Genomic DNA, 13668 nt, shown 5'->3' on the forward strand with positions numbered 1-13668 from the left:
ATGTGTGGAGGAAAAGAGTATATGGGAAATCTCTGTACCTCCCTCTCAAATTTGTTGTAATCCTAAAACTGCTTTTAAAAAATAAAGTCTTAGAAAAAACTGAGACGTTTCTGGCCAGAATTAACTGCCTTATTTTATCAAATCTAAGATTTCATTTACTGTGAGTGACACCATTATTTTAACCACCACCAAAAAAAAAAAAAAAAAGCCAATTAATTAATGTGTGACATAACATAATAAGAAAGACACCTCCCAAATTCTCAGGTGTTAAAGGATGAAAATGTCTGAGTCCCAAAAGCCACAAAACATAGCAACACAGCCCCTCAGTCATTGGACTAAACATTTCATTTATATAAATTCTCTTTCTTAGACTGTCTCAGTGTTAAGATGCCACTTGGAAGGACAGGTGAAATAAAGTTTAAGACACAGAATTGTTCATCTAGACCCCTCAAGCGACCTAACACACCCTCTTGTCATTTCCGTCAAAGCCACGCCTGTATTTCATATCTCCAGGAACAAGAAGCAACCAGCAGGAGAGATCGTTTTGAATCAAAGAGATGAGAGCAGAGAAGAGAGGACCACCAAGCGATTCTCTGCCAAAGCAAACAGAGACGGGCAGAGGGAAGTGGGAAAATGACATTTCCTTCCCAGAGTCTCTGAAGGAAAAGTACAAAGACTTCATCGACCAGTATCTGGAGCTGACACAACAGCTGTAGAGGTATGATGGGGGACAGGGACCTGCGAGATTTCCTCTGGCTGTCTCTAGCCTGGCACAAGACCAGAGCTGTCTCCGGCTATTTGCAAAGAACTGGTGAGGGGCCAGTTGGCTACCAGGGGTATGTTTCTGTATCATTTATCACACACAAAGTGCTCTGTGGCTGGAAAAAGAGCCATGATCACTGCAGCCAATCAAGCCCGGCAGCAGGACAAGCCTTCCCCCACTCTTTCTAAGTCTCAATCCCTTCCTCAAAAGCAAACAACTGGCAAAAGCCCAGCAGCGGTCAGAGAAAGGGACCGGGGAGACCATGCAGGGTATGGTTAAGCTCGTAGAGACAGCTTGCCATGATCATCATTCACTAAGTATTTCTTCAGCACCCGCTATGTTCTAGGTCTTGGGGATACAGTGGTAAACAGGACAGCACATTACATTCCAGTATTTTTGATTTGGAATGATTTGGGGCCCTGGGTTCTTCCCATCTACTTCCAGGTGCAAGGGGAGAAAACTGCCCCAGTTTGTCCCTTTGTTCAGTCTCTTCAACGGGCTCACATCTTGCTCCCCTCCCAGGCTTTCACAAGATCGGTCATGGGAACGCCGGCTCAGCAGAGCAGCCCAGGAAAACTAACAGCCCAGCTAAGTGAAGTCAGCATTTCATCATAAGTTTGGAAAATTTCGAAGTGGCTCACAGGAGAAAAAAGAAGGAGGACAGATAAGAGGGGCATGATTGTCATTAACAAGAAACAGTACAGCCTCACAGCCTCTAACCATGTGCTGAATAAGTCTGTGAAATATTCTTGGGAGGATAAACACTGATGGCCATTCAAGCTGACAGTGGGAGCTGGACAGTTGACATTTACAACAATGCTCAATGCAAATCAAGGCACTTGCCCCCAGAAATGGAATTTCATAGATTTATCCTTTGAAAGGCTGTTTCTCTGACTAGTCTGGGTCAGCAGTTAAGCTGAAAGAGAAATATTTCTATTATTTGGTAGATTTTTCCAAAGCCTCTAGCTCATTAGGCGAGAGAGGCCTTGAAAAAGTCTGATTCTGGTGTGGTCGTCAGGCAAACAGAATGAGAAAACATCAAAGAACAATCCCACCTCCAGAAATGATGAAAACAAATACTTCCTCTGAAGTCACTAATGTTCCGAGACGGGGGTGTCCTCACAGGCCAGGTGTCCTGGCAGCATTCCAGTTCTGCAAAAATTGTTTCCACATGCTCCAATAACTCTCACAGAGCCACCTTAAAGAAGTGAAACTTTTCATGCATGCCACTGCTGCTTGCTATCCCAGAAATGGATTAAAACTCAGAGCCTCTCACTAGTTGGGTGACCTTGAAAAGTCACAAAGCCTTAAGCAAACCCTCATTGCTTCACACCTGCTGCTCCCTCCACCATCCCCACAATCAGTGATTCCCAGATGCACTGTGTTTTATTTTCCTCACAGCACTTAATATTTGAAATTATCTCATGTATTGGTTTGCTTGTTTATCACAGTCAGTTCCTGAGATCAGAGACGGTACCTGCCTTATTCATCTCTGACTCCTTAGTACTTAAAAGGATGCCTGGGGGCTTCCCTGGTGGCGCAGTGGTTGAGAGTCCGCCTGCCGACTCAGGGAACACGGGTTCGTACCCCGGTCCGGGAAGATCCCACAAGCCGCGAAGCGGCTGGACCTGTGAGCCATGGCCGCTGAGCCTGCATGTCCGGAGCCTGTGCTCCGCAATGGGAGAGGCCACAACAGTGTGAGGCCCGCGTACCGCAAAAAAAAAAAGGATGCCTGGTACCTACTAGATGCCCAATAAATATTTGTTACACAAATAAATGAAACTTATTTAAATTATTTGAGCAAAAATTCTATAATAATAAGAGTAATAATACAAGGTAATCACTGCCTTATAGGATTCTTTGAAAGATCAAGTGAGATCATGTTAATAAAAGAGGAGCCTGGAACACTGCAAGGTGCTCAATAGATATTAATTTAATATTAATATATATTAACATTCCTAATTCCACAAAGCACTTTTCTCGGGTAACTTTCCAGAAACAAAAATTCTGAAATAATTCATACTTAGATATGATTAACTAATAACTGTTTAATATACCATATTTATAACATTCTAAGTCCCCATCTACTGAAAATGCATTATAAATTTAATAAAACTTGGCTGGGAAAAAACACTATAATATATTCATCACTTTTAAAGCATATCAATTTCAAAAACGTAGAAAAGTGAAAAACTTTTAAAAATAGATATGGTATTACCTCTCCTTGGGAAAAATAAAGGTAAGTTTTAGCACAAATGAATAACTCTCTAATTTCAGGTGCTGTGATTGGATGGTGGGAAAGATCATGGGGGAAAGCCTTCCTCACACCTTGAATTAATAGCATCCGATGCTACTTCCTGGCCCAAGTTTGGAGTGTGAGCAACTGCTCTTACTTTGAGACTAGGAAGTAAGCAATGTAATGAACAGACATACAATTAACTCTTAATTAGCCTGGGGTCAGGAACTGCTTGACTAGTCAAACACCCTGCGAAATGAGATGACTAGAACACGGTAGCTGGAAAGGAGAGAGCAGACTAAAGAGATGCCCTCCTTTACCATGTGTGGGACAAAGATGAGCTCAACTCTCTTTCATTAAGTAGAATCAGATGTGTCTACTCTCTAATGGAAATGCTCACTTGTGGATTTTTAGTTTCTTCCTTCCTTCCTTCCTTCCTTCCTTCCTTCCTTCCTCCCTCCCTCCCTCCCTCCCTCCCTCTCTCTCTCTCTCTCTTTCTTTCTTTCTTTTTAAATAGTCACCACACCGTACATTACATCCGCAGAATTTATCTATCTTATGACTGGAAGTTTGTACATTTTGCCCACCTTCACCCAAAACTCTTTTTAGTTTTATCCCCTCATCCTTCCAGCATTCGATCCCTGGGCAGCTGGGTTAATGACCAAATAACAGGGTGACAGGAGAACAAGAGGCCTGGATGGTCCAGCAACTTAACAATCAAGACGTAAGTGACCCATCCCCTACTCACTCATGAGTGTCCAGTTTCTTCCACTGAATGAAAAGTCCTATGGGCCCATCCATAGCATTTAATGCGCCTCCTCTTCTCCCGTTTTCTCACTAATCACCATCAGTAACAATGAGAGTTCAAAGGTCCTGGAATAAAGGCTGGGGAGAGTGGACAGGAGGCATTTTCCTGTCAAAGCCTTGTCTCTGATGTCCACACTTGAAGTGAATGCCTCCCATAATGAGATGTCAATTTATTTTTTTTTCCTTTTAGATCTGCACATAAAAAAGGAGTTCAACTGGCAGACAGCATCTTCAAGGGGTCCAGACTCGGCGCACTGGGATGCCCTGTCGCTTGTTGGCGGTGGGGGAGATCACCAGCAAGTCACAGCCTTCCTCCTGCACGTCTTTGTCCCTCCCTGACCTCTCAAATAACAGGAGGGAGCGGAGAGAACAAGGACAACATTTAAAGGTAGATTTCTCAATGGAACATCAATATATTACCATGAGCCATCTGCCAACTCCTGAGTCTGGGGAACGATTATATTTTCTGAGAGGGGGAAAGTGGGCTAGTTCTTGGACAGAATAAAAATACAAACAGCTTCAGTGAGCTTTACCCACTGACCTGTCTCAAATCCCTTCAACAACAGGAGGAATTTCCAAAGCTGTGAATCCATCCAAGAAGCACTATTTCTAGGAAAGACAAAACCAGGTTCAGATGGAAAAATAGAGCTTAAGTTTTGTTAGGGTTTGGTTTTGTTTTGTATGCTTTGTTTTCCCTAAAAGGAGTCTATAAATCAATTAGCTTCTTTGTGCCTTCCCGTGTACAATACAGGGCAAATTGCATGAAAACCTCCATCCCTGTCAGACTGAATAGCAGCTTGGGTCTGAGTACCGCACATCCAAAAGGCGGCCGTGTGGGGCATTACAGCCTTTCCAAGCGCCGGCTTGGTGTCCTGAGCAGCAAGCTGAGATGGGCTGCCCAGCCCAGCCAGGCACACCTCTGCCGCCCTCCACTCTAGCTGTGAACGCCAGCCCAGCATGCACGTCCTATGACACAATCCCACTCCAGAGTCCTAGGGACTCTGGAGAGACCCCGTTCAGATAACTGGCCAAACAGATAAGCACATCAGGGGGTCACCCATCCTGACTGCAAAACAAGTCAGCCAAGTGGCTGCGAAAGGAACAGAGGATGTCACCGAGAGCTTTGCTCTTGTGCGTTTAAATTCTATGCTGCCTCTGACCACGTGTATCCAACACAATTGAATGTCCTGATCCAGATAAAACCGTGTTTGTTCCAGGGCTCTATTGGGTAAATAAAACAAGCAAAAAAAACAAAAATGCTTCCATCTCCATTGACAACAGTCTTAGTTTGTTCTCACGTCTCCCCAATACAATAAAATAGGATTTTTTAAATAAGTGGATGACCTCTTTACAAAATGTGATCAGCTAACAGCTAATTTGGAGCAGTGGAGAGCTGATTGTATAAGCCACTAGCTCAGTCTTAATACTGTTGGTACAAATAGGTATTTAAACTACTTGCTTACCTTGTTATCTGTTAAGGTTTTACTTCTGGTCAAGTGAAGTCTTCACTGGAAATGTAAGCTCAGTGGTTAACTGAGGGATTTAAGATCTTATAAAGACAGCATTTGTTACTTTAAATTGAGCCAAGAAGGCATGAATGCCTTAGATCAATAGCTTCAAACTCTAGGGACCCACTGTAAGAAACGCGCTTACATCACAGCCTAGTACACACCCTTACATGGGTGTGTTTCAGAAGTTTCACCAAACAGAGCTCACCCTGGCCCTTTCCTATCAATGTCTTCTTTATCAGAAAATGCTGTTGCAAGTTGAAACTCACTATACTGAATTGATGACCCACTAATGGGTTGAGACTAGCAAATTTTTTTTTTTTTAGCTGCGCTGGGTCTTTGTTGCGGCACACGGGATCTCTAGTTGTGGCTTCTCTAGTTGCGGTGCGCAGGCTTCTCTAGTTGCAGCGCGCAGGCTTAGTTGAGGTATGTGGGATCTTAGTTCCCCGACCAGGGATGGAACCCAGGCCCCCCTGCATTGGAAGCTCGGAGTCCCAACCACTGGACCACCAGGGAAGTCCCGAGACTAGAAATTTTTTTAAATCTTGCTTTAAATTATATCCAGGGAAAAACTACTAAAACTCTCTATTTCTCTAATACCTAATGCCCTCTCGCTCAAAGCATAAATATCCACATATTATCTGAAATACACTGTTATGTTTTTAGGATAAGAAGTGGTAAGGGGTGGGGAGGATTAAAACAAAATAGTACAGGGAATTCCCTGGCGGTCCAGTGATTAGGACTCAGCGCTTTCACTGCCGGAGCCTGGGTTCGATCCCTGGTTGGGGAACTAAGATCCTGCAATTCGTGCAGCATGGCCAAAAAAACCCCACAAAAGTACAAACCAGAAAGTACTAGTTGAAAACTTTTAAGGAAATTGAGAAAATAGCTCCAAAAGTTGTCTCATAATGCTTCGTTCAACCAACAGATTCTGAGCTCCCCACCATGGACCAGGCGCTATGGGAGGCTCGTAGTGAGGAAGGAAAGAGAGGGAAGTAACAGTACTTTTTGCTGCTTGCGTATTCACCACCTCAGATCCTCTACACACAGACGGGGACCAAAGGAACAGCCTAGGCCAAGGCTGCCCCTCTGCTTCCAGGAGACGGATGCTTGGAGTGCCAGGCCCTCACACAGGGTGCAGCACGGAGGCCTGGGCTCTCCTCCCCTTGCCTTTCACGGGGAGGGAGGAGGGACCCCCTAGAATGGAGGTCCAGCCTGAAGCACCATGAAATTTCTCTGGCCAAGCCCTAGTTACTCATCTGACAAAAAGCAGAGAAGGGAAATTATTTATATTCAAGAGTCTAAATTTTACTATTGATAAATTGTAATTTATTTTCTATCCTGGCAGGAATAGTTTATAAAGCACATTTCCCAGCTTCACCTTTCTCTTTCCATTTCCTCTCTTGATAGGAAAGAAGGGAGGGAGGGAACAGAGAGGAAAAGGATAAAGGAGAAGGAGGAAGAGGAGAAAAGGAAGGAGAGAGGGAAGGAACAAATGAACAAACGAAGGCAGACAGGGAGGGAGGGAAATACTAAAGCTAAGATCTAATCAGATCTCAATTCAGTTAAACCCAGAAAATTTTTCCTTGTATCCTTACTGTGGAACCTTCATGGCCACATGGGACCAAAAGTATTTGGAATCTTAGCTAGTTCTTTTTTAAAATGCAAAGAATAGAGTGAGACTAATGTAATTTATACTGAAGTGTAAAATGCATCCTCAGCGCCTTTCTAGAAGCGATAAAGAGTAACAGTACAAGGCGTGAGGCCTACCCAGCTATCACCATTTTGTCTAAAATAGGCCCTAAGGATTTCCTACTTCTTAAATCATTTTATGGATCATCCACCCCATTGGCTCAGTTTCTGCCTCTTCTTTCAATCAATCCAAATGTCCAAAAGCACCCACAGCTAACAATAGTCTTTTCCAAAACCACTCTACGATGCTTGGGGAGGGGGTGGGGAGGGCCAGTAGGCAGCCAGGAAAACAATGATTTAGCAAGGAGGGCAAGCAAAGACTACAAATATTTTCCAGAGAATTAAACATAAAGTGAACTCAATCTCTCTCCATTTAATTACAAAGGGCTTCCAGTCTTCTCTTTTTTTTTTTTTTTTTTTTTGCGGTACGCGGGCCTCTCACTGCTGTGGCCTCTCCCGTTGTGGAGCACAGGCTCCGGACGCGCAGGCTCAGCGGCCATGGCTCACGGGCCCACCCGCTCCACGGCATGTGGGATCTTCCCGGACCGGGGCACGAACCCGCGTCCCCTGCATCGGCAGGCGGACTCTCAACCACTGCGCCACCAGGGAAGCCCCAGTCTTCTCTTAATGACATCTTGATGCTCTTGAAGATCACACTTCAACAGAATGCCTGCTCTGTTTCTGTTGCCGGCTTACATGTGAGCATACTCTCACCACAGGCAGGTGAGGTTTCCAAGCCAACGATGAGAAAAGTGCTTAACTTGAGATGAGTCTAAGATAAGTGTTTGCACTCACACCCGTTTTGATCGGGCAGATAAAACATAATGTTGGATAGGTTATCAGCAGGGCTCACTTTATAGAATTTTCTTCTCTCAGCAGGAATCTGAATTTATACAAGATCACATTCAGAATTCCTTGATGTCAGCAAGATGGGAAATATATATAAAATATATATACATATATGCACATATATACATTAGAAGCCCATTAAAAACTTCGGCTCTGGGGCAAAATGAAGCCACATAGCCCTCCCTAGAAGTAAAAACATTCTCTGTGGTGGAAATTAGCTTGATGACAAGGAAAAGCTACAAGTTACATCCATGTTCCCATAGAAGAAGGGCACCACCAGTGTGGCGTTTGTCACCAGCCAGAGCACCTGCCTAGGTTAGGTTTTCTCTGAGAATAGCCATGTCACAAACGTGCTACTAAGAGTCAGAGGAACTGGGCTTCAAATTATCCACCTTGCCCTCTACCAGCCTAGTGACACATCAGGAAATCTCTCTTGGCCTCTGTTTCCTCAAACACACAGGAGCACAGACACATGAACTGTCATCTAAAAAATGCCAGTACTTGACTAAATGATGTCTAAAATCATTTTCCATTGATAACATCCTGTTTTGAAAACAGGAATCATTTTAACTCCTAATAAATAAGTGTAGGTTAAAAAAAAAAACCCAAACTGCCAGAGTTCGAACACAAAACAAATGCGCCTTGAGTTTGGAATGGAGGCTAACGTCACACCAAGGCTCGCGACTTCCAAGCCAGGGTCATTCATTCCTTCCTTTACTCAGACAGTCAATAAAATGTACTGAACATCTGCTACGTACCAGACACCCCCCTGAGCATGAGTGAAGCTCAGAGGGAGGGTAAAAGATTTCAAAGCCAGCGGCTCTATAAACAGGTGGGAGGTAAAGGGAAGAGTAAAGAAAACAGAGAAAAGGAATATGTTAGCACACTCCTACCAGAACAAGGGTCCCAACATTTTTCACCATAAATATGTATGAATTTATAGAGTACTAAGAGTTGAAAAGGAACTAGAAGAAGGTGTGCTTATTTTTTTTTAATAGGCTTTGGTTTTTAGAGCAGTTTTAGGTTCACAGTAAATCTGAACAGAGAATACACAGCTTTTCCTGTTTTCCTGTACAGCCTCACCCACACACACGCGCAGCCTACCCCATTATCAACATCCCCCCTCCACAGAGTACATTAGTCACAACTGATGAACCTACACTAACCCACCATTGTACTTATTTTCAACAGACGAAATTCACATGTAACACTGATAATCAAAATATAAAACCACCATTTAATCTTTAGGATGTTTAACTAATCCGTTTCTCTCTTTCTAATGCAACCCCTCAACCCTTAAGGGACCAGAGAGGAAAGAAGACTCAAGCGGCTTCTGAAAATCTGGTAATCAGCTGGGAAACCTTGGAGGCCCACAGTCAGGGGAGGAAACTCCCTTTAGTCACTGGAGCAACTGTTAACAGTGAGGACTGCTCTTGGGGTCCATGGTTACTTTCTGGGATTCTTCCCCCCAACTCCTCTCCCTCCCAACTGCTTCCCAACACACACACACACACACACACACACACACACACACACACACACACACACACACAGAGTCATTCTAGCTCATAAAGCCTCTGTAAGATCTTCCCCCCAACTCCTCTCCCTCCCAACTGCTTCCCAACACACACACACACACACACACACACACACACACACAGAGTCATTCTAGCTCATAAAGCCTCTGTAAGATCTTCCCCCCAACTCCTCTCCCTCCCAACTGCTTCCCAACACACACACACACACACACACACACACACACACACACACAGAGTCATTCTAGCTCATAAAGCCTCTGTAAGATCTTCCCCCCAACTCCTCTCCCTCCCAACTGCTTCCCAACACACACACACACACACACACACACAGAGTCATTCTAGCTCATAAAGCCTCTGTAAGATCTTCCCCCCAACTCCTCTCCCTCCCAACTGCTTCCCAACACACACACACACACACACACACACACACACACAGACACACACAGACACACACACACAGACACACACACCCCCGAGGCTCCGTGAATGCACACACAGTAAATGGGATGGCTTCACTCACTATGCAAACAGCCTGGCCCCTGGCCACAGAATACACCCTGTTCTTTGCTTATCCTGAACCTCAATCTCAGAGTGCCTACACTTTTCAGTTCATCATCCACCAACCTCCTACCTAGAGTCAACTGTTTTTATCTGTTCATTCTCACTCCTTTTCAAAGTTCTCTTTTCTGTAACTAGCACTGTCAGCTTCTAGCTGACTTTCCACCATGGTCCTTCCCATAGTGTTGAAACACTGAGTAAAGGCGCTACTCATCTCCCACCCTGCTGTCATTGTTCAAGAGAAGAGTAGGTGTTCTGAGGGGCCGGCTAAAGGCCATGAGGCTGTCAAGTTCTTGTGAAACTAGATTCATTATAATTTACCTATTTTATCAGTCATTTTGTACCGTCCAGACCCAGAAAATAACAAGGAAAATAACCTACACAAAAGAAGATTTCAAAAGAATACTTTTTCCTCCTAAATTAGCAGACATGAGGTATTAAATAGTAAAAAGTATCTAAAATAAGGCAGTGTTCAATAAAAACCTTTGCATTTATCCCACCTTCATTATATTATTTCTGTATCCAGAAGAATGATCTGAAAAATAACAGAGAAATGTAGTTTCCAGGGCACTGTCCTCGCATAAATTTTAAAAAGCACTGTTTGATATACAAAGATACTTTTAAAAGAAAAAATGTATTATATTAAATAAGCATAATCTTGATCATTATATATTAGGTGTTATTACATAGAAATACAGGAAGAAAGGCTACAGCTGAAAAGGTCAAGAGTTGACAGAACTGTTTATTGCTAAATTCTCTGTGTAGCGGCCTCATGTGATCCTTATGTAAATTCATTAGGTAGTTGGTCTCAGTCTCCATCTGCCTTGCAAGGAATTCTGCTCATTGGCTAATAATGCTCTGGCAACATCCTTACCCGTGTTTACTATACATTAATTCACTCAAAAAGTAATTAGCAGGCCTAAAAGACTCAGTCCTGAGAGTCATGCTGAGTATGAGACATAGCCATTCAGTTTTTGCGTTTTAACAAACTATTTTCCACGGCATCTGGCTGAAGGTATGGCCTATTCTAATGTTTATGACTCATGTAGTAGAGGCAGGACTGTTACTGAAACAAGTTCTAAGGACTGAAATCTAAGCCATCAAGCCCCGGGGCTTCCCAGAAGCTCCAAATTACCTTACCTCGTGCTCCTCTGCCTTTGGCTATCATAAAACACTGCTGACTGTCTTCCCCCTTAACTAATACTGCTTTAACCTTATTTAAGGATGCTGCCTAAAATTAGCTTTGTATATAAGTAGTTTAGAGAGCAATATAAAAAATGAATTCATTGCTTTGGATAAGTGAATGCATGAATTGACTGATAAAAGGCAAAGAAAATTGGAGCTTGTTAGAACTTTTTAAAAGCATCCTTCCATATAAAAACTAATGAGGGCTTCCCTGGTGGTGCATTGGTTGAGAGTCTGCCTGCCATGCAGGGGACACGGGTTCGTGCCCCGGTCTGGGAGGATCCCACGTGCCACGGAGGGGCTGGGCCCGTGAGCCATGGCCGCTGAGCCTGCGTGTCCGGAGCCTGTGCTCCGCAACGGGAGAGGCCTACGTAGCACACACACACAAAAAAACTAATTAATGCTCACTTCATCTGGTCTCATGAATAAGGATTTAAAGTCAGACAAGAGAAGTTTCTGATTATTAGACAACAATCTTCCACATTAATGGAAACAAGTCAAACTAAACTCTCAGATAATGATAGCTTTTTCTATCTTTGGGAATATATAAAATATCAATTCATGCTGAATTCAGCTGTGAAAAGATGCTTGGCCTAACATGAGGATTAATTAGTTATCTTTGCCTGAGCACATGGTGACTTGCTGGAGGATGGGGATATGAGGAGAGAGATGACAACACCACAGGTAATGATGGTAGAAGTTCAGTCCAGGATTTGAAATATGCCATAAGTAACCTACAATGTAGATAACCTACATAAAGAGTAAAGCTAAATGACTGAAAACAGCTAGCTTCAAATTTAGCAAATTCTGTCAGATTCCGCTACGGCATAGTTTGCTCAAAGCTATACTTTTGGTCACAGCATCAGAGAAGGAAGTTAGCAGTACTGAAGACATGATTCACGAACACGGTTTGGCTGCAGTTGGAACAAAAACAACATGCTCTTTTAAGGAACTGACATTGCAGAGACTTGATGATATTCTAGGAAATGAACATGAGATAATGTTTTCAAAATAGCCCCATGATAATGTCAATGAGTAATTTCAGTTCTTATCACCATATTATGTAGTTCAGGGCAGTACTGATACTGTAGCAAGGAAAGGTGTCAGAATGTTTTAAAAGAACTGATGCTTCCCTCCCTCGCTCCAAGGAAAACAGCTGACGATGGATAAAAACTTTACACTGCTCATCATGGGGAAAAACAAAAAAATCTGAAAACAGGTTTTGCTGTTTCTCAGCAAATAATGAACCAAAGATCTTGACCCATCAGCATACATATGTCCAGCTTTATCATCAGAGGGAAAGTCATGGAAAACAGGGCCCCATATCATTCAAGCTGGAAAAGGTTTTAAAGATCACTAGGCCAGAGCCCATACTGACAGATGCCCAGAGATATTAAGTAACTCTCCTCAACTGCCCAGCGTATGAATTGCAGAGACAGAGCTGTGGAACGAGGTCCTCGCCTTTCTCCTCTGCCTTGTGGTATTTCTCCACCTACTTAATCTATTTCCCCTCTTCTTTTATAAACAATATAGATCAGGGAAGAAAGACTGCTGAAACCCTTTTGCAAATCTGCAAAAGTACAAAAAGCCACCCACCCTGGTCCCCTTTCTCACCTCGCATTCCCTGCTCACATATTGTAGCTCTCTCTGGGACACTTTTCCACCCCTGCCTACTTCACAGATTTCATTTCTTCTTTGATGGTTTTTCCTACCCCCAAGCCAGAGTTAGGGGCTCAGTTCCTACAGCAACCTGTTCAGACCTGTGTCACAATATCCACTACCTTATTGTTTTCTAACCTCTGATAACCTTTCTATCTCTTACCACACCCACAACACTGTGATTTCTTGGAAGCAGTGATTTTGTCTTACTTACTTTTGCAGATGCCATTAAGCCCAGCACTTAGCGAAGATCAGTAACTTTTTCCTGAATACATAAATGAATGTTACAAAATATTTTTGCCTTTCGAGCTTTTGGAAAAAGCAGACAGGCAAAGTTGCATGATGGTACAGGACAATATATGTATGCTTATATAAATATTTTTTCAAATTGCAGAAGATCCATGATTGGGTGCTATCTAGTTTCTGTAATTTTTCTTTTTTAAGGGAGCATGAAAGGGCCTGCTAATTCCAGGACAGATACTTAGCAAACTATGCCCATAGTTTAAAATTCAAGTTAGTCTCTGCCTCTCCCTTCACAGGCTTCTCTGCCCCAAATGCTCTTCCCTCCATAGTTGTTCTTGATCCATCCATTTTCAAGGCTCAGCTCAAACACTAGCCCCCCAACAGGGCTTTCCTTGACCCCCTTGGTGACCTCAGGGCCCTTTATCACACCTTCTTCTGAAGTCTCACAGCACTGTAGCTGTACCTCTTTATTGATTGCATTCTGTTTATTTAAGTGGATAGTTTATCTCTCCTCCCCCACTAAGCAACCTGAGGGAAGGGTTTCTTTCTTTATACCCTGAAGATGCCTAACACAGAGCCCTGCCCGTGGCAGGTCCTTGGTAAACAGTTTTTGCATTGCTAAAAGCTTCC

This window comes from Pseudorca crassidens, chromosome 11 (assembly GCF_039906515.1).
Source record: "Pseudorca crassidens isolate mPseCra1 chromosome 11, mPseCra1.hap1, whole genome shotgun sequence".
In the NCBI taxonomy this organism is placed as follows: domain Eukaryota; kingdom Metazoa; phylum Chordata; class Mammalia; order Artiodactyla; family Delphinidae; genus Pseudorca; species Pseudorca crassidens.